Source organism: Macaca thibetana, chromosome 5 (assembly GCF_024542745.1).
Source record: "Macaca thibetana thibetana isolate TM-01 chromosome 5, ASM2454274v1, whole genome shotgun sequence".
NCBI classification, from domain to species: domain Eukaryota; kingdom Metazoa; phylum Chordata; class Mammalia; order Primates; family Cercopithecidae; genus Macaca; species Macaca thibetana.
In genome coordinates, this window is record NC_065582.1 from 89,846,768 (window position 1) to 89,868,488 (window position 21,721).

Consider the following 21,721-nt stretch of genomic DNA (forward strand, 5'->3'; position numbering starts at 1 on the left):
AAAAGAGAATCCTCGTTGAATGACTCCGTGAAGCCAGTATCACCCTGATACCAAAATCATGAAAGGACACAATGAGAAAAAGAAAACTGTGGATCAATATTACTGATGAACATAGATGCAGATGTCCTCAACAAAATGCTAGCTAAACAAATACAACAGCACATCAAAAAGATAATGTACCATAATCAACTGTGTTTCATCTCAGTGATGCAGGGATGGTTGAACATAAGCAAGTCAATAAGTGTGATACATCACATAAACAGAATTAAAAACAAAAATCACATGATTATCTCAATACGTGCAGAAAAAAGCATTTGACAAAATCCAACATCCCTTTATGATTAAAACCCTCAGCAAAATTGGCATAAAAGGGACATACCTTAATGTAATAAAAGCCAATAAAAGACAAGCCCATAGTCAACATTATACTTAATGGGGAAAAGCTGAAAGCATTTTCCCTGAGAAGTGGAAAAAGACAAGGATGCCCACTTTCACCACTTGTCTTCAACATCGTTCTGGAAGTCCTACTCAGAGCAATCAGGCAAGAGAAAGAAATAAAGGCATCCAAATCAGAAAAGAAGTCAAACTATCACTGTTCACCAATGATATGATCATTTGCTTAGAAAACCCTAAAGACTCCTACAAAAGACTCCTAGATTTGACAAACACATTCAGTAAACTCTCAGGCTACAAAATCAATGTACACAAATCACTATCACTGCTATACACCAATAATTAAGCTGATAATCAAATAAAGAACTCAATCCCTTTTACAACAGCTGCCAAAATAAAATAAAATACTTAGGAATATGCTTAACCAAGGAGGTGAAAGATGTCTGTAAGGAGAACAAAAAACCACTGGTGAAAGAAATCATAGATGATATAAACGAATGGAAACATACCCCATGTTCATGAATGGGAAGAATCAATATTGTGAAAATAACCTTATGGCCCAAAGCAAACTACAGATTCAATTCAATTCCCATCAAAATACTAACATTATTTTTCACAGACTTAGAAAAAACAATTCTAAAATTCATATGGAACCAAAAAGGAGCCTAAATAACCAAAACAATAGTAAGCAAAAAAAACAAATCTAGAAGTATCACATTACCAGACTTCAAGTATCCTACAAGGTTAACAAACATCATGGTACTGGTATAAAAGTAGGCACATAGATCAATGGAACAAATAGAAAACCCAGAAATCAAGCCAAATACTTACAACCAACTGATCTTCAAGCAAACAAAAACATAAATTGGGGAAGGGACACATTACTTAGTAAATTGTGCTGGGAAAACTAGCTAACCACATGTAGAAGAATGAAACTGGATCCCTATCTCTCACCTTGTACAAGAGTCAATTCGAGATAGATCGATGACTTAAATCTAAGACCCAAAACCTTACAAACTACTCGACAACAACTTTGGAAAAACTCTTCTGGATATTGGTCTTGGCAAAGAATTCCCGACTAAAACCCCAAAAGCAAATGCAACAAAAACAAAAATAAACAAATGGGACCTAATTAAACAGTTTCTGCACAGCAAAAGACATAATCTTCAGAGCAAACAGGCAGCCCACAATGGGAGAAAATATTTGCAAACCGTCCATCCACAAAGGACTAATATCCAGAATCTGCAAGGAACTCAAATAAATCAATAAGGAAAAACAAACAATTCCAACAAAATGTGTGCAAGTGACATAGACATTTCTTGAATTAAGATATGCAAATGGTCAATAAACATATAAAAAATACTCAACATCATTAATCATCAAAGAAATGCAAATTAAGACCACAATGAGATACCACCTTACTCCTGCAAGAATGGCCATTAGTAAAAAGTTTAAAAAAAATAGATGTTGGCATGGATGTGGTGAACAGGGAACACTTATACGCTGCTAGTGGAAATGTAAATTGATATAACCACTATGGAAAACAGTATGGAGAGTCTTCAAAAAAAAAAAAAGTCAATCTACCATTCAATTCAGCAATTTCACTACTGGGTATCTACCCAAAGGAAAAGAAGTCATTATATGAATAAGACACCTGCATGTGTATGTTTATTGCAGCACAGTTCACAATTGCAACAATATAGAACCAACCTAAGTTCCCATCAACCAATGAGTGGATAAAGAAAGTGTGGTATATACACATTGTGGAATACTACTCAGACATAAAAAGGAACAAAATAATTTATTTTTGCAGCAACTTGGATGGAGCTGGAGGCCATTCATTATTCTAAGTGAAGCAACTCGGGAATGAAAAACCAAATAGCATATGTTCTCACTTATAAGTGGAAGCTAAGCTATGAATACACAAAGGCATAGAGAGTGCTATAATGAACTTGGAGACTCATAAGGAATCAAACTTGACTTATAGAGCCAATAAAAGCCGCTTGGAAAAATTAGCCTCATACCTTGTCTACACAATCCCTGTACAGTGTTCCTGACCTGTGGTAAGTAGAGAATGTCACTTTCTGACAGGGCCAGGAGCCCCAAGTTATCTTGGGATCTGAAGGGGAGAAAAATTTACCTTTGAATTATAGGAATTTGATAGTACAAACCCATGGCTGGGTTCTGCTTTAAATAAAAAAGTCTTACCTGATATTCCTTTTATGGAACAAAGCTCCATCAAAGCTAATTTTAAAGCCCTATGTGGCAAACAATTCTTCTTGCTGCACTTTATACAAATAATTGGGCCAAGTATAAGACTAAACCTTATTTTTGCAAACAAATTGGTCCTATTATGATTTGTCTTTAGTAAAAATGGAAAAGTTATGTTTCAAAAACTATGGTACACCTGTTATTATAATATATTCTAGTCTCGTTGGTTGTTTTTTAGGTTTCTTCTCTGCACTTTAGACTGATTCTGCTTATTCCTATAAACCAACAGTGATCTCTGGCTGCTGCTCAAAATAAACAAGAGGGATGGGTAATGTAAAAACCTGGATCAATATTCTAGTTCTGGGCACATATTGGATTTAGCTGGCAATCCCATGTCAGCTTGGTTTCAACAGTTGCTCAGTTCATGGAAAGCCTTCTTGTTTAGTTTATTTGGGATAGTTTTGCTTATTTTGCTGTACTGTTGTGGAATGTATTGCTGTTGTACTCTTTGTGTAGGAATGCAGGATAAGCTTACTCAATGTTTTCTTAAATTGAACACTTATTAATCTTCCAGATATCATCTTTTGTCAGAATTCAGAGTAATGAATGATCCTCAGCATATGGATGCCTTGTGACTGAGCTCCTCTCTACCTCAAATACAAGAGATCATAATAGTTAGGCAAGAATATCATTGCCCCTATTCAGCCTAAAGAAGAAGTTACAGAAGATGGATCTTTGTCCCTCAATAACCCTTAGGATTAAGGATTCCCTTGTAAAAGGGAGGGGTGAAATATGTCAGATGATTGCCATTCTCAACCCAGAGAGATTCCATCCTGAATAGGCACTGGGTAAAATAAGGCCAAGATCTACAGGGCTGCATTCCCAGGAGGTTAGGTGTTTTTAGTCACAGGATAAGACGGAGGGTTGACACAATATGCAGGTCACAAAGACCTTGATGATAAAACAGTCTGTTTTGAGAAGCTGGCCAAAACCCACCAAAACCAAGATGGTGTTGAAAGTGATTTCTGGTTGTCCTCACTGCACATTATACACTAATTATAATACATTACTATGCTAAAAAGACACTCCCACCAGTGCCATGACAGTTTACAAATGCCATGGCAACATCAGGAAGTTACCCTAAATGTTCAAAAAGGGGAGAAACCCTAAGTTTCAGGAATTTCCCACTTTTTTTTTGGGAAGTCCATGAATAATCCACCCCTTGTTTAGCATATAATCAAGAAATAACTAAAAGTATATTCAGTTGAACAGCCCATGTTTCCATTCTTTTATTCCTGTACTCCCTTAAGAAATTTGCTGTCATTAAAAAAAAGAATTCACTATGATATAATTCATCCATGTAACCAAAAACAACTTGTTCCCCAAAATCTCTTGAAATAAAAATATATTTTTAAAAAATAGAAATTAAATAATAAAATGAACAAAAGGTCTGAATAGACATTTCTTAAAATAAGACATAAAGATTGCCAACAGGTATATAAAAAGGTGCTCAATATTGATCACCAGAAAAATGCAAATGAAAGGTACAATGAGATATCATCTCACCTCAGTGACCTGGCTTTTATCCAAAGGACAGACAATAGCAAATTCTATTGAGGATGCAGAGAAAGGTGAACTCTTGTTCACTATAGAGAACAGTATGGAGTTTCCTTAAAATACTCAAAACAGAACTACCATGTGATCCAACAATCCGACTGCTAGGTATATACACAAATGCGAAGAAGTCAATATATTCCAGAGATATCTGCACTGTCATTTTTACTATGGCACTATTTAATATAGCCAAGGTTTGGAATCAACCTAAGTGTCTATCAACAGATGAATGGATAAAGAAAATGGAGATTATATATACAATGGAGTACTATTCAGCCATAAAAAAGAATTAAGTCTTGTCATTTGCCACAACATAGATAAAACTGGAAGACATTATGTTCAGTGAAATAAGCCAGGACCAAAACAAACAAATTTCACATGTTCTCACTGATTCATGGCAGGTAAAAACCAAATCAGTTGAACTCATGGAAATAGAGGGTAGAATGATGGTTGCCAGTGGCTAGAAAGGGTAGTGGGAAAGGGTAGCAGAGGATGTCAAGATGGTTAATAGGCTCAAAAATATAATTAGATAAAATGAATAAGATCTAATATTTGAAACTACAACAGGAGAGTCAACAATAACTTATTGTATATTTTTAAATAACCAAAAGAGTGGAATTTGAATGTTCCTAACACAAAGAAATGACAAACGCCTGAGGTGATAGATACCCTATTTACCTTGAGGTGACTATTACACATTGTATGACTGTATCAAAATATCTCAGGTACCCCGTAAATATGTATACCTAATATGCACTCATAAAAAATTAAAAATAAAAAAATGTTTTTTAAAATAAAAGATGATGTTATCCCCCTCAAGGTATGTCCTCGTGTCCCCAAATGGTTTCTAGGCCAATAAATACGGTCAACAATCAAATCTCAGCTAGGGAAACAGTTCACCAAAAAATCACTATAGGACCCAACTCATATGTACCTGTGGGAACAGAAAAAGCTTATTAGATATCAATCATGAGCATGCTCGGCCAGGGGAGCAGAATATAAAGGAGAGGTTGTTGAAATCGGGGCAATCTCCTGCAACTGAAGAAGTAGTACCCCAAGAAAGACATCTGGAATCAGTTCAGTGCTACTGGGATAACTCCTTTAAAATTGGGGGGGGGGGGGAATTATGGCCTACAACAAATCAGGTGAAGATTCCAGAACTGCTTTGGAAGAGTGCTAAGGAAGGAGTCAAGAGGCTCAGAGAGGTGGGAATGTTCAACTGGACTTGTCATATAAGACCTGAAAATCCAGAAGATGACTCTGTTTCTCAAGAGAATCAAAAGGGGACACTCCTTTTACTAAAGCAATAAGAAACGCAAAGTGGTGCAAGGGCTGGGGATGAAAGGCACTGGCCTCATTGAGAGGTTTGGCAGTGTCTATGCTTTGTACACCAGGGATAATGGTAGGGAAGCCGCTAGGATTCAGGAATGATAGGATTATGAAACAGCAGAGGCCAGAAGGCACCACTTAGCCATCAAGAGCAAGATCGATGTAATTATCCAAATAGATAACAAAGGTTGAATGGAAACCAGCGGGCTGTGACATACAGAGATCTGTAGTGATGGTTAATAAATCATGGTGTGCCTAGAGCTAAGATGGATAAGGGTACTGCCTCACCCACACCCAAAAGAAGATCAATAATGGGTGAGTCAAAGGTTGATGTCAGCTGCCACAATAGAAAATTATAATCTCTCTATCCAGTTTCCAAACCTAAGCCAGTTCTCAAATCCAGAGCCATCAATGGAAGCAAAGCTAGGTCCTCTGCAGAAAGAACCCAACACACAGTAATTGTACACACTATCAATTCCCTCAGACCTTCCCTAGACTGATAAAGCAGTATTACTATATATGGGGAAAGGGGAAATACTTTTATTTATTTATTTATTTTTGAGATAGGGTCTCACTCTGTCACCCAGGCTAGAGTGCAGTGGCACATTCATAGTTCACTGCAACCTCAAACTCCCAGGCTCAAGCAGTCCTTCTGCCTCAGCTTCCCAAGTAGCTGGGACCACAGGCACTTGCTACAAAGACTGGCTATTTTTTTTTTTTCTGTAGAGGCAGGAACTTGCTATTTTGCCCAGGCTGGTCTTGAACCCCTAGTCTTAAGCAATTCTCCCAAATTGGCCTCCCAAAGTGTTGGGATTACAGGCCTGTGCTAGCACGCCTGGCCAGAAATACCCATATCTTTAAAGAACTCTCAGATGCAGAGTCTGAGCTGACACTGACACCAAAGTAACCCAAATGCTAGCATAGGTCCTCCATTCTGTGAATGAGGAGGCATCCCAGTTTACTAAAAAATTTATTGGAGGTGAGGGAAGGAGAGGATCAATGAATTAAAAATTTTTGAAATGTTATATGTGACAGCTTTTTATTTGGCCACATATATTGTTGGTTACTTTCTCAACATTGAAAAATAAAGAGAAACATGAATTCAAGAGTCCAGCCCCTGATTATAGTTGTACTTAACTAGGAAGATAAATACAGATTATCACTTGTAGACCTTCTTACCAAAAAAAAAACTGTTTGGTTGCTTCCATGTACAAAGGAATAAATACTTGTATTTTGCTGATTATTTTGTAATCAACAAGTAATAATTTATAGCAGGCTTGGGGAAAATGTGAAAACTTGAATTGTAGCATTGCCTTGGTAGAGTTACTAATTTGGTAGATGCTATAGTTTGAATATGTCCCCAAAATTATAATTTCCTGTGCAAAAGACGGAGTAAAATTTTCTGCAAGTGGAGAACTTGGATGTGGCAACATTGTTACAAACAAGTAATGACAATAAAGAAGGGGCTGTTGCCATACAGATGAATGAGCCAGTTCAGCTAACTTGTTGAAAGTCTAATCTCCAAAGCAAGTGTTGGAAGACAGAACCTAAAAGGAGGTGTTTAGCTCATGAGGGTTCCACTTTCACGAATTAATTAATGCTATTATAAAAGGGTGAGCCCAATTCTCATTTGTCTCCTTTCCTCTCCGGCTCTTGTGCCATGTGGGGACACAATGTTCTCCTCGCTGGAGGTTGCAGTGTTCAAGGCATTATCTTGAAAGCAGAGAGACTGAGCCCTAACCTGACCATTCCTTGATTTTAGACCTGCCAGCCACTAGAACTGTGAGAGAATAAATTTCTGTTCTTTATAAATTACCCAGTCTGTGAAATTCCATCACAGCAGCACAAAACAGACTAAGACAACAGGCTACTACTTCAGATCTGCTCTGCCTGTACCACACCTTGTATTCTACTGCTATCATAACACCTATCACGCAGATGAAAGTTATGTATTGATTTATGTAGTGGTTTCTCTTTGTTATCTATTGCTGTGTAGCAGATTACCTCAAAACCTAGTGTCCCAGAACAACCACATTTATTCTCTTGCAGTTTCTGTGAGTCAGGAATTCAGGAGCAGCTTGATGGTACTAGTGCAGGGTTTACCATGAGGTTACAGTGAAAAGGCTGACTGGGACTGTAGTCTTTGAAGGCTTGCCTGAGGCCAGAGGATCTGTTTTCCAAAGACCGTCATTTGGTTGGCAAATTAGTGCTGGCTGTTTGTGAAGGTCTTCAGTTTCACCACCTGGACCTCTTCAAAGTGCTGCTTGAGTGTCTTCGTGATGTGAAAGCTGACTTCTTCCAGAAACAGTGAGAAGTCACAATGTATTTTATGACCTAGCCTCAGATGTCACACACTGTCATCTCCACAACATCTTATTAGTTGCACAGTCAGCCCTATTCAATGTGAGAGATAGGCCTGCTGGGACAATAGTTCAAGCAGGTGAACCTACACAGCGTGAAAGTATCACACATTTCCTTGGTGCAGTTCACCCTGCATGCCCAGGGCTTCAACACATACCACTGTGACCACAACCTAGTCATAACCATGAGCCTCACCAACACGTCCAAAATGCTAAAATATGACAATGGCAGTGAAGATGTCATTACATGGAGGACTGAAGGTACCATGGACCTCTTGGTGTTAGAATTTGAAGCACTAAATCAAGAGAACTTTTAGACTATGAATTGAAGTTAATGATTTTAGATACTGAGCAACTTGAAATTCCAGAACAAGAGTACAGCTGTGTAGTAAAGATGCATTCTAGTGAATTTGTGCATATATGCCAAGATCTCAGTCATATTGGAGAGTCTGTTATAATTTCCTGTGCAAAAGATGGAGTGAAATTTTCTGCAAATGGAGGACTTGGAAATGGAAACATTGTCACAAACAAGTAATCACAATAAAGAAGAGGAGGCTGTTGCCATAATGATGAATGGGCCAGTTCAGCTAACTTTTACACTAAGGTACTTAAATTTCTTTATAACAGGCACTCCACTCTCTCTTCGCAGTAATACTCAGTATGTCTGCAGATGCACCCCTTGCTGTAGAGTATAAAACTGCTGGATATGGAACATTTAAAGTATTATTTGGCTCCCAAGATTGAAGATGAAAAAGGATTTTAGAAATTCTTAAAATCCAAGAAAATAAAACTAAGCTCCGAAAATTGCTTCTGAGATTCCAGGGTGTACTGAAGTCATTTCTATCAATCAATTTATGCCTCTGAATACACAGGTAGATACTGTTTTCTGTATATAACATATTTTTTCCTCTATCTTCTAGAATCTGTTTAAAGTAAAAAATCCAAAGTCAAATCTGGTCTCATTAACCTAGAGAGATATCTGCTTTACTTACAAATATTCCTTCTGATTTTTATAGCAAGAGGGTTATAAAAGGGATCTTGACTCTAAATGCAATTTTAAGAATTGTATTTCTGATTTAAATAAAGTTTTGGGTTTTGTTTGTTTGTTTGTTTTTTGTTTTGTTTTGTTTTGAGACAGAGTCTCGCTCTGTCACCCAGGCTGGAGTGCAGTGGCGTGATCCTGGCTTACTGCAAGCTCCGCCTCCCGGGTTCACACCATTCTCCTGCCTCAGCCTCCCAAGTAGCTGGGACTACAGGCGCCCGCCACCACACCCAGTTAATTTTTTGTATTTTTAGTAGAGACGGGGTTTCACTGTGTTAGCCAGGATGGTCTCGATCTCCTGACCTCATGATCCGCCCGTCTCGGCCTCCCAAAGTGCTGAGATTACAGGTGTGAGCCACCGCGCCTGGCTTAAATAAAGTCTAATCTGAATTTTAAATGTCAAAAAAGAAACTAGCACATGGGCAGAGTAATTTTGTCTTTTGAATCTACTAATAAAAAATGTGGTTTGTATTTTGTATGTCTGTTTTTATTTACAATTTTACATTTCTAACAACTAACTTTATTATATTTTACACAAAGTACCAGTCCACAATACACTGAAAATAAAACAAACAAAAAGTCATCCTTCACTATGGATCACTCAAGAAAGACTGTCCTAAACCACACATATGCTGCAAATTGAATGGAAGATACATGAACAGGCATGACTTGAGTCCTGGGGGGAATCAGCAGGTGCTTTATTTTTATGATGGTCTGGGGAGCATTCTGGAAATGATTCTAGACATCTAGCATCTTTGGGAAGATTATAACTCATATTATCTCTGGGGAGATAACAATTAGAAAGTTGAGGCCAGTGGAGAGACTCTAGGACCAGGAAGCAATTGCATCTCTGCCCAGGCAGTTTGACAAAAGAAGAAGGAGCTAAATCTGAAGAGTGAAAATCCAAGTACCTATGACTGCTGGCAGAACATGGTGCTGGGTAGCTCTTTATCAGGAAATCTTCAAGCAGCTACTCGACATCTTCAAGTGTTCAACCATGGTTTGCATAGAGCACCCTGATGACCTCAAAAAAAAATGTGCCCTTTCCAATATTCCAGATTTTTTTTTCATGGTATCCTGATAGCTAGAATGCCATCTGTAGACCAAGAGATAGCACATATATCTGGAAGAGAAAACCTGAGGAATGGAAAGACGTGCTGGCCATTATCAAAAGATAATTATACACAGTTATTTACCTGGGGAAAGACGGATTAAAACCACCCTAACTTACATCTATAACAAATGTTATTTATGTAATATTAAAAAACAATTAACTAAAAAATTAGGCCTTTAAAACTCTCCAACAGCATGCTCATGCTATTTTTATCTAGCATCTACAAGTCTTGAGGTACCTTATTAGGTTTTTTCAGAAGGGCTCCAATTATTATTTTGGTACTGAATTGTTTCTTCCTAAGTTACGATCTATTCTCAGAAGCAATTGTCTTCAGCAATCCAGCAGACATTCTCTCCAATGCCCTCTCTTTATGCACTGACCCAGCCTCTGGAGTTTCTGGCAGTCTCACAAAGAACTAAACCCAGAATCATCCATGGATCTGTAAAACGTACAATGACTAGATGCAGATCTAAGATTAAAGGAAAGGATTTTTAACAAGGGGTTATTGTTTGTCGTTGTAGTTGTTATTGTTGTTGTTGGAGACAGAGTCTCGCTCTGTCGCCCAGGCTGGAGTGCAGTGGTGCAATCTCGGCTCACTGTAAGCTCTGCCTCCCGGGTTCACGCCATTCTCCTGCCTCAGCCTCCCGACTAGCTGGGACTACAGGCACCCGCCACCAGGCAGGCTAATGTTTTGTATTTTTAGTAGAGACGGGGTTTCACTGTGTTAGCCAGGATGGTCTCATTCTCCTGATCTCCTGATCCGCCCGTCTCGGCCTCCCAAAGTGCTGGGATTACAGGCATGAGCCACTGCACCCAGCCAACAAGAAAGGTTTTTAAGCAACATTTACATTCATGCTACAGAGGCCAAATTTATCCTGTCATTATTTCAAGCTGGCTCAGTGTGCAGACGTTCCTGGCCCTAGTCACTCAACATTCAGTAGTCTATAAAATGACTGTAGGTCAGGCATTATTGGTAGGCAGGCACTGTGTACATGATTTGAACAGAACAGACACGGTCCTTACCTTCACAGAGCTTACAGTCTCATAAGGGGAATCGACATTAAACACATAAACACACAAATAATAGATTATTACAAATTGATTAAGAAACAGATTATGGGCTGTTCCAAGCCAGAATGAAAAGGTAGACTTATTTTAGATTGGAAAGCAGATTTTAGTTATCGAGGTAAGCTGTAACAAACTGTAGAAATGAACTCTGAAAGTATAGTCCTAAGGTAAACTGTAAATACTAAAATGCAATGTGTGTGTATAAAATACTTACATATTTTTATATTTATACGAAGCCTTTTAGAAAATATGGCATTCATTGTCTTTAGAGCTGTGTTCTCTGGCTTTAGGTTTTTATTATTTGATTTGATGACTGTGCTTTGTTTCTACCATTAGCAGAATGTGAAGGTGCTTACATAAATCACTCATTTTGTATTTCATTAATATTCAATAAAACATATGCGATGTTTGACAACTCAGTGTCTCTTTCCGCATTATCTTCCAGTCTCTGACCTTCATTTTCTTGAGGAATAACCCATTATGCTGACCCTGCCTCAGGGCAGCTCAGGTCCATTCTGTGAATGTTTCCCTGCTATTCTGCAAGTGCACTTCAGTCTTGCATGCTATATTCACCCTAGAGAAATCGCAAGATGAAACTGAGATAAAAGAGAGCCCACCAAATTTTGAAAGTATTAATAAAAGTTTAAAGTACTATGAATGAAGAGTATAGGTGGCTTGTAACAGAGGGTCCCTGACCTAGTCTGAGAGATTTAGGGAGGCCGACCTTGAAGAGGTAATGTTAAAGATAAAATCTGAGTAACACAGAAAAGTTATATTTGTCTGGTATCTCAATACTAAAATAATTATATTAGTGTGAATTGTTGACTTACAGATACTCATCCAGCGATGAAAAAATATTTTTCCTGCATTCTAACTATGACCTAGAGTAGTAATCCCATAGAGTAACTATTAACTTTACAACAATAAAAAGTACAAAATCTCAAATGTAAACAATCTCTCAAACATAAAACTGAACAATTTCTCCAAGTTCTATTTATAGATAACAGCAAGAGAGTGGGGACTACAAAGCCCAAATTTCATCAAACAGCCTAAAACTTTCAAGATCAGCAACTTGACAGCAAACATGGACTTCGTAATCAAACAGACTTCAAATCAAACCTCTGCTTCCCTGACAAACACTGAAAGGATCAAACAGGGTAAGCATGTTGTCTTGTTTGTTAATATGGTACATAATACTCACCTCACAGGGTTGTGGTCAGGATTAAATTGACTATGTGTATAAAGTGCCTGATGTTAACTAAATAAGCACTCAGTGAGGATTCGTTTCTTCCCACTAAATAAAACCAAACAGAAGTTTTCTCTTAGCTAACATTTTAAATATCGAACAAGAATTATAACAGAGACAAACCCTATTATAAAAATCAAACTAAACAGAATAAGCCTTCTTCTTTCCCTTCCCCAAGATGAAGACTACAGGAGCAAAGGTCATTTAGCTGGAAATTTAATTGCATGTTTACTAGAATTGGGTACTTCAAAGTCTCTTTTCTGGAAATCAGAGATCTGTCATTGAAGAGTCAAATTGCTCCATTATTTGTGCTCTGGCTGACCTAAAGGAGAACTTGGCTCAGCCTAAATAGAATGAGTTGTAGATTTTTGAAAGCTGTGTGGTGACCTCGTGTTAATCATGTGGCAATTAAAGTGTCTTCTCTTTCTCTCCTCAATATAGTTTTAGACCACATATTTTTCGAGGATTAATGTTTATCCTTGAAATGTAGGTGTGTGTATGTTTTATACACATGATAAAATCAGTCTAAGAGTGAAAAAAAAAAAGATGAAACAGTAATAAAAGTGTGATTACTATTCAAACTAACAGAAATATCACCCAGGAGAACTAGTATGGAGGACCAGGCCCATCCCAGATCTGGGACCCCAAAGCTACTATCCCACAAATTGTTCTGTAGAAGATAGATAGATGATAGATAGATAGATAGATAGATAGATAGATAGATAGATAGATAGATAGATAGAAAGAATTTAATATCAGACTCTATTGCCCTAGTCCTGAAATTCTAGTGCTGTTCTGGCTGGAGATGTGGAGCTATCTACTAAGCTTCCACCAAGTGACGGAAACGTAGGGGAATGATTTTTAAGAGAAAGTAGATCCAGGGAGTGAGACCACTGGGACTAGGGTTCTCCAGGCTGCTCATATAATTGCCACAGTGAATGTTTGAGGCAGGCACCAGGAGAGTCAGATACACATGAGATTTCAGGAAATGAGGACAAGCACTGGAGAGCCTCTATAAAGAAATCTTCATGAAGAGCTTTCACTTTGGCTCACTAGAAACATTTTTTATCTCTTGAAATTTTCTTAATTCAGACCATTTACATGGTCTGAATTCCGACTCCCACTGAATTTTTTTTTTAATCATCCATCCCACTGGCCAGCTTTCCTCCTGTCATCTGTGACACTGCACATTTGCCGTACTTTCCCTCTTCTGGTATTTCCCAAAGCACTACCGACCCAAGGCCCTCGTGGATAGCAGACTTTGCCAATGGTTTAGGAAAGATAGGGAGATTACAGTGTAGTACAATATGAACAGACAACAGCATTAAATTCAGAGTTAGATTCTGCTTCCCTGGTGTTCCCTGGCCATCTCCACTTATGAAATATTTCTCTCTTCTCACTCATCTTATTCAAGCCTATTCTTGCCCTTCTCTATGTTCTCCTCCAAGTAATGGTACCACTGTTGCACCAACCCAAAAGCAAAAGACCAAATATTTCTCCTACTTTATTACTTACAACAATATTATTTTATTTGTATTACAACAATTTTTTTGTTTTTATTACTTACAACAATATATTATCTACATCCCTTCCCTCAAATCACTGACCAGAACCACCGTCCCACATTATTAGCCATGACCATTAGGGCACTTTCCCTACACCAATGTGAGCTTTTTTTCCCTTGGCCAATTATTACAAATTATAGGCATATTCTAAAATAACACTCTTTCTTCCAGTTACATAAGGATATACTTGCTAAACGGATGTGTACAGATGCCTTGCTAGTTTTCAGGGGGAGTTTGTTTTAAAATGGTGACACTCTGGATCACCTAGGCGCCTGCTTTCCTAACATTCCCCACTCTGCTTACAAAAGGACCCTTAATCGTAAGGGGAGATGAAGGGCAAAGGCTGGTCTTCTGTAACTTCTTCCTGCTGACAGTGGATGTTCATTTTTGGGACAGGATTTTCTCATAAGGGTCTACAGTTGGTCTCTGGGGTACCAAGGGAGGTCCTCATTTACATGGTATCCTGATGAGTCTACGGACATAGACCCTGCCAAGTATTGAAGGAGTAAAAATCTCTAGATGCCTGATCTCTGAGGCCTAAAGGCGGGGTGTCTTTATTTCCCGGGTCAGAAGATGGGATGGATTGGAAGCTTTGTGTCAGTATCATCTTTATGTGGAATTGTTGTAATCTAAAACACACAAACTTTACCAAGAATTTAAACAACCAAGGGCCAAAGATTAATAATAAGATAACTATCAAAGGCCCTAGGAAGGGCAACAACCAAGTGAGACTCAGGAGGGTGCTTCTAATGGCTGACCAGATACAGTTGGGATTGGTGCCTTGGTTATATTTATGCAACCACACAGCTTATTCATGTATTTTCTGTATATCTTCTTCCATGTGAGCTGAGGTGTTTACATAACTGCAGCAGGTTATATTGATTTTGGTGCACACTCCTCCTTGTTCAACCAATAAGTAATCTAGTGCTAATCTTAATTCATCTAAAGCATCCCCCATTTTATGAGACAGTGTTTAGAAATGAAGAAGTAAAGTTTTGAAGAGTTGCCTAATAATAAGCAAATTTTCCCTCTGGGGCTCCAACTCCAGCCAATATAAGGCCAATTGACCACTTAGCTCTCAGGTGAGTGATGTTATGTAACTGTATATTAGAGGACTTTGCTTGTCATATTGTACATTGACCCCTGAACCAAACATTTTCATATACACTGATAACCATGGGTTTCACAATCTCAAATGAGAGACAAGTCTTTTATAGGTTGATCGAATGGGTGACCACATAGCCATAGGTATCTGTTGGGGATGCAAACCTGTGTGGGATGGGAGTTGTTAAGAAGATTGAGTACCTATAGGAAAGAATAGGAATGTTACTTATCTGTTTATTTGTAAAACCACAGCTTTAGGTCTTCTAGGGGTTCACAAGTGTGGGTTGTGGTGATTTTCTCAGGTGCCTGCAGGGACTCATAAGAAACAGGTTTAATTTTGGACATGTGTAGACAGCTAGTCATTCAGCTGAAGTTTAACAGCAGTGGGGGTGCTTAAAAATAACCTGATAGGGGCCCTTCCATTTGGGTTGTAATTAATCTTTGAGGAATTTCCTCTTTCCAAGTTTTTAATAAGACTAAGTCCCCTCATTGAACAGGGGAGCTATGAATATCTATGGACGTGGTCCTAATGCATGTATATTGAACAAACATGCATGTAACGTATAACATTGTTTACCTTGGGATGGAGACTTAACCCTTACCTGGCATGGTCTTAGATCCTGTTCATAATTTGACATCTTATTGCCATAAAGAATGTTTTCCGGTCAGGCACAGTGGCTCACACCTGTAATCCCAGCACTTTGGGAGGCCGCGGCAGGTGGATCACCTGAGGTCAGGAGTTCAAGACCAGCCTGGCCAACATGCTGAAATCCCATCTCTACTAAAAATACAAAAATCAGCTGAGTGTGGTGGCACACACCTGTAGTCCCAGCTACTCGAGAGGCTGAGGCAGGAGAATCGCTTGAACGCAGGAGGTGGAGGTTGCAGTAAGCTGAGATCACATCACAGCACTCCAGCCTGGGTGACAGAGTGAGACTCCGTCTCAAAAATAATAATAAGAATAAGAATAATAACAATAATAATAATAAATAACAATTTTTAAAAACACAATGAGATACCACCTTACTCCTGTAAGAATGGCCATAATTTAAAAATCAAAAAGTAATAAATGTTGGTGTGGATGTGGTGAAAAGGGAACACTTTTACACTGTTGGTGGGAATATAAACTACTACCACCACTATATAAAACAGTGTACAGATTCCTTAAAGAACTAAAAGTAGAACTACCATTCAATCCAGCAATCCCAGTACCCAAAGGGAAAAAAGTCAGTAGTGAGAAAGACATATGCACACACATGTTTATAGCAGCACAATTCACAATTGCAAAGATATGGAACCAACCTAAGTGCCCATCAGCCAACAAGTGGGTAAAGAAAATGTAGCACATATACACCATGGAATACTACTCAGCCATAAAACAAAATGAAATAATGACCCTTGCAACAACTTGGATGGAGTTGGAGGCCATTATTCTAAATGAAGTAACTCAGGAATGGAAAACCAAATATTGTGTGTCCTCACTGATAAGTGGGAGCTAAGCTATGAGGACTCAAAGGCATTAGAAAGACTTTGGGGATTTGGGAGGAAGGGTGAAAGGGGGTTGAGGGATCAAAGACTACATATGGGTACACTCTATACTGCTTGGGTGATGGGTACACCGAAACTCAGAAATTGTCACTAAAGAACTTATCCATGGAACCAAAAACCACCTCTTCCCCAAAAACTATCCAAATTTTAAAAATAAATAAATTAAAAAAAACCTAAAAAAGTCTGTTCTGTCAATCTTATGATCACTATTTTAAAAGGAAGACTCTGTTCAGTCAATGTTATGATCACTATTTTAAAAGGAAGAGTCTGTTCTGTCAATCTTATGATCACAATTTTAATGTTAATGCTGGTTGGTTGTGCCTGAATTCCGGGAGAGGGCTGGGGGAGATGTATAGTGAGACATATGTGACCCCCAGCTTCCCTTCATGGCCTAAACTACACTTTAAATGTTTTTTAAATTATTATTATTATTTCTTTTTGTCAAGAGAGGAGTCCATTCTGTTGGGGTTCTTAGGATTTTATTTGATTTTTTTACATTTATATTCCATCCTTTTTGTCAAGGTATCCCAAGCTTTTATTTTGTCCCATATTGATGCTGCATGTGTGTTATCATGTCCCAAAGTTGTGTGATCTGTCCCAGATCCATCATGGCCCTTGGTGGAAACTCTGTGGCTAGGGGATTTAGAGTCAAAAGACTGATAGCCAACTAAATGCACTAGGCCAGATGGGAATGGAAGTGGGTAGACACTCATTAACCTTAAAACCTCTTTTAAGCAAAATAAATCCCAAAAACCAAAAGCCAAAAAGTAAGGTTACAAAAATTGACTTATCTATAAATTCTATGCATCAACCTACTGCAATCTTGGCTTTTAGCAATTAGCTATACAAATCATAGCATTTTGTTCAGCTATTTAGGAATCTGTGTACCATCTTTGATTTGGAGGGTCTGAATCAATTTTACTCCTCAAAACCAGCCTTTACAATCTCATGTGATAGTCTCTGGGCCTGGTGGGATTTAATAGTTTTAAGTTCTGGAGGTAAAACAAAACATAAGGATGATTTCAGGTAAAGACAAAATTATTAACTAAATCTTAATGGTTGTTAACACAGGCCTGTCCCTGTGTTTCATGAAAGCTGTTTACTCTGATGGTTGCCTTTGCCAGGTCCAGAGACAAGGCTTTGGTTAACTTGAGTTTGATGTCATATACTTGCATGAGTCAGTGCCTTCTTTAGATAACATATGTGTACTCAGGAGTCAAAGCCCTGTAACTTAGTAGCACAGGATTGATTAATAGTACCTGATAAGAACTTTTTACAAGGGAGCTAGAGATGGTGATAATGAAGTCCATGACATGACGGGAAGCTGTAAAAAGATTTTATAACTTTGTGCGATTAATTTTTATAGCTTTAATAATCCCCAGCAATTAGTCGGACTTCATTTAGGGTTTAATTTTACAGATGTTTGTTAAAAATGATGAAGGCTTAAAACATTTGATAAAAACAGATGCACAGGTCACTGTAAAATAATAGTTACTCATTTAACCAAAGTAGTAATTAAAAGACTTTAAAGAGAACACAGAAAGCCATATGGATGTAAAAACTTTAGCCCTTTTAAATCCAAGTTTTAAAAAAGCAGTTGAAAACCTAATAAAGACACAGGAATTGCAAAATCCTGTTTCTTAAGTCAGTTACCAAAACATCGAAAAAAACTTCTGCAATATGACTGCTTCTCCTTGTGAGAAGCCCACTTAGATAGTCTGGAAGTCAAACTTGATGGGAAAAAAACTGCTTGAATTTAAGAAAGACACAGGTGTGTTCAAGGTTATCAGTAGAGTGGGGAAATATGTGACTCTTAGGAAGAGCATGAGTTTTCTGATTACATTGAAAATTTAGACATATCAAGAAAAGCCAACAGTACAAAATAAAATTATACTGGAGGAAAGCATTGCTCCTCTAAACTTACAACATAAAACATTTTAGCATTAGGCCACAACAACAGTTGGAACTGGAAGAAAAAAGTTACAGGAGCTAACAAAAACGCTGAAGGAGAGAGTTATTATCTCAGGCTTTCTCAAGGGGAGAAAAAGCTGAAAGTAGCAGGACACAGAAAAGTTGAACTGAGATATGATTGAGAGATTTTTTAAAGAAATAAATTATAAAATTAAAAGTAAAAATTTCTTGCAATTTCATTAAGAGCAAATCAACACCTTAAGAAAATCTTGTTTTAACACAGGGGTCTAATCCTAGAAAGACTATTATAAATTATTTCCTTTTAATTATAACCAACTTAATCACATACAAAATTCCTTTCAAAAATTCCCCTTCACAAAGCTTATCACAACTTATACAGACCACCTACAACAAGCTTGGACTTTCTGACTTGTCCTAAACTTCCCTTTTTCTTAATCAGTCATTTTATTTTAGGACAGAAATTTACTATACAAGATCCTTTTTCATGCAAAATATTCTCTTTTTTTAATAACCTGACTTACCAAAAAATACATCTTCATAACTTTATGTTTCTCTCTCTCTCCTACTTACTGGTTCTTTTTCACTTTGTTTCACAAGTAATCGTTTTTAAGTTCATAATTTGAGTTGACCTTTAGATAACTTTTGAATTTGACAAAATGATTATTTTTCTCAATAAGACTAGATCCCAGGAGGCTCTCCTCTCCAATGCTATCCAGAGAGATGCCAAATTAAATAGCCCAAAGAACAAAAATCATTAAGACCAGAAAGAAAACAATAGCTATTAACTTCAAGGCATGCAAACATAGGTCGACATCCATCACTAGTGAGGCACAGACAGCAAGTATTCAACAGAAAAAGGGGACAAGGGGGACCAAGAAGCAGTAGGTGCTGACAAATATCTCTCGTACCTCAAACACTTTATCCGTCAGGGAGACATTGCAACCCTAGACCCTAAAGGTTGAAAAACCCTGTCCAACAGGGTGGCAGCCGACCTGGAGGATCCCATAACTCCAGGCTCCTCAGCAGACGTGGCCCAAAGGATCCAACAACCAGGGACCCCTAACCCCCAATCCCTGGGGAATAAAAGGAACATGGGTATCTCTGTGTCTCCTTGGGTTCAGAAGGCTAAGCAGAGTGCAAAAAGGAAAAGGGACAAGAAAGGTAAGAGAAGGGACAACAAAGGGCACCACTCATCCATGAATCCAGAAACTTAGGAAGCAGGAAATCCTGAACTATTTGTCTGATGTTAGCATTTTATAAATAAAATCATTCCACAATTTTAGAAACCTGTTTTCCCATATCATAAACTTTCTTAATTGGAAATCACCCAGACATTCAACAAGTAATCCAAGGAAAGATGTAAACCAAAACTTTGGGTAAAGAGGTCTTTGGCGGGGGTTTGGTTTTTTTAAAAAGGGCTTTTTCACCTTTTTTTTTTTCTTCAGTTTCAAATGAGTTTCTAATGTTTACATTTTAGCCAGAACTGGTTGAACTGTACAAGAAAAAAAAATCTCCAAGTAACTTTGAACAATAAGTTTTATCTCAGCACCACTAGCCTAATAACAGCAGATTGAAAGCAGGAAGAAAGAAAAGAGAGAAACAGAGAACTTCAGATGTGGTAATCAGATGGCAAGCATGAAAAGTGAAAGTAGTGAACCTCTGGGCCAGCCATACAAGGCCAGCATAGAGCTGCAGTAAAGCAAAGGCATCAAGCTGGAAAATCATGAGAACTATAGCTTTTCCACACCTGGCAAAGGGGACCAGGTGGATTAATACAAAGCACATAGTGGCAAAGATCTTGCAAGGCTACTTCCATTTTTATTATACCCCAGGGACTCTAACCTCATGGGCTCAGACTCTAACCTGAATATCGGCTTTGCCTAAACCTAATAGAGGACACCAAGATGGACCCAACTAACCAGAGGGGACAATGAGTGCTGTGCAGACTGAATTTCCTCTGATCTTAAGGTCCCTTTATGGTGTCCCCAGAATATGATGCTAGAAAGGGGTCTTTTCAAGATCCACACCCCAAGAAAAGGTTCTTGGATCTCACACAGGAAGGAATTCAAGGTGAGTCTCAGAGTTCTGTGAGAAGAGATAGTTTACTGAAAGCCACTCTGTGACCCAGTAGAGCATCCTCAAAATGCAAGCAGAGGAATGTACTGTCTTTAAGTTTTTCTTATAAAAGGTCTTGCCTACGTAAAGATTAAACTGGCCGTGCCTATGTGCAGGTGGGCTGACAGCATGACTAAATGTATTATTCTATTGATTTAAAGAAAACTATCCTTGATATCTTAGTGTGTAAGTCCATTGAAGCATAACTTTATCTTGAAAGCATATATTGTTATGGGTGCTGTGACATCTGGACTTTTCTGTTGTAGGAGTTTGTCCTTGCAGGCATTACCAAGCGCTTCCTTAGTGGTAAACATCTTAGGACCATAGGTCATGACTGGCAAGGAATATGCCTTGCTAGTTTTAAGATAGAGCTTATTTGAAAATGTTGTTACTCTGGCTCTCCTAGGCTCCTGCTGCCCTAACATATCCACCATTTTTTAGCATTTCAGCATTTTCAGCACTCTCCAGCATTATTACTCCCTTTCAAGGAATGTCCAGAATAGGCAAATCAATAGAAACAGAAAATAGATTAGTGGTTGCCAGAAGCTAAATGGAAGGAGAAATTAGCACATATGTGGCCTCTTTTGGGTGACTGAAATGTTCTGGCCAGGCGTGGTAGCTCATGCCTGTAATCCCAGCACTTTGGGAGGCCGAGGCGAGTAGATCACCTGAGGTCAGGAGATCAAGGCCAGCCTGGCCAACATGACGAAACCCCATCTCTACTAAAAATACAGAAGTTACCCAGGTGTGGTGGCGGGTGCCTGTAGTCTCAGCTGCTCGGGAGACTGAAGCACGAGAATCACTTGAACGCAGGAGGCAGAGGCTGCAGTGAGCCGAGATTACACCACTGCACTCCAGCCCCAGTGACAAAGCGAGACTCCATCTCAAAAAAAAAAAAAGAAAAAAAAAGAAATGTTCTAGAACTAGTAGTGGTGATAGTTGCATAACATTGTGAATATATTTTGAAAACATTAAGCTGTATACCTTGAAATGGTTAAAATGGTAAATTTTATGTTAAGTAAATGTTATCTCAATTGTTTCAAAACAGGAAGAAATAGTGAGGAAATGAACCACAATGTA

General features: G+C 38.3%; 1 pseudogene; it reads left to right on the forward strand.

The window, feature by feature from the left end:
- The first annotated feature begins 481 nt into the window (after nt 1-481).
- On the forward strand, nt 482-8,670 carry LOC126954415 (proliferating cell nuclear antigen-like; annotated as a pseudogene).
- Nucleotides 8,671-21,721: the final 13,051 nt, after the last annotated feature.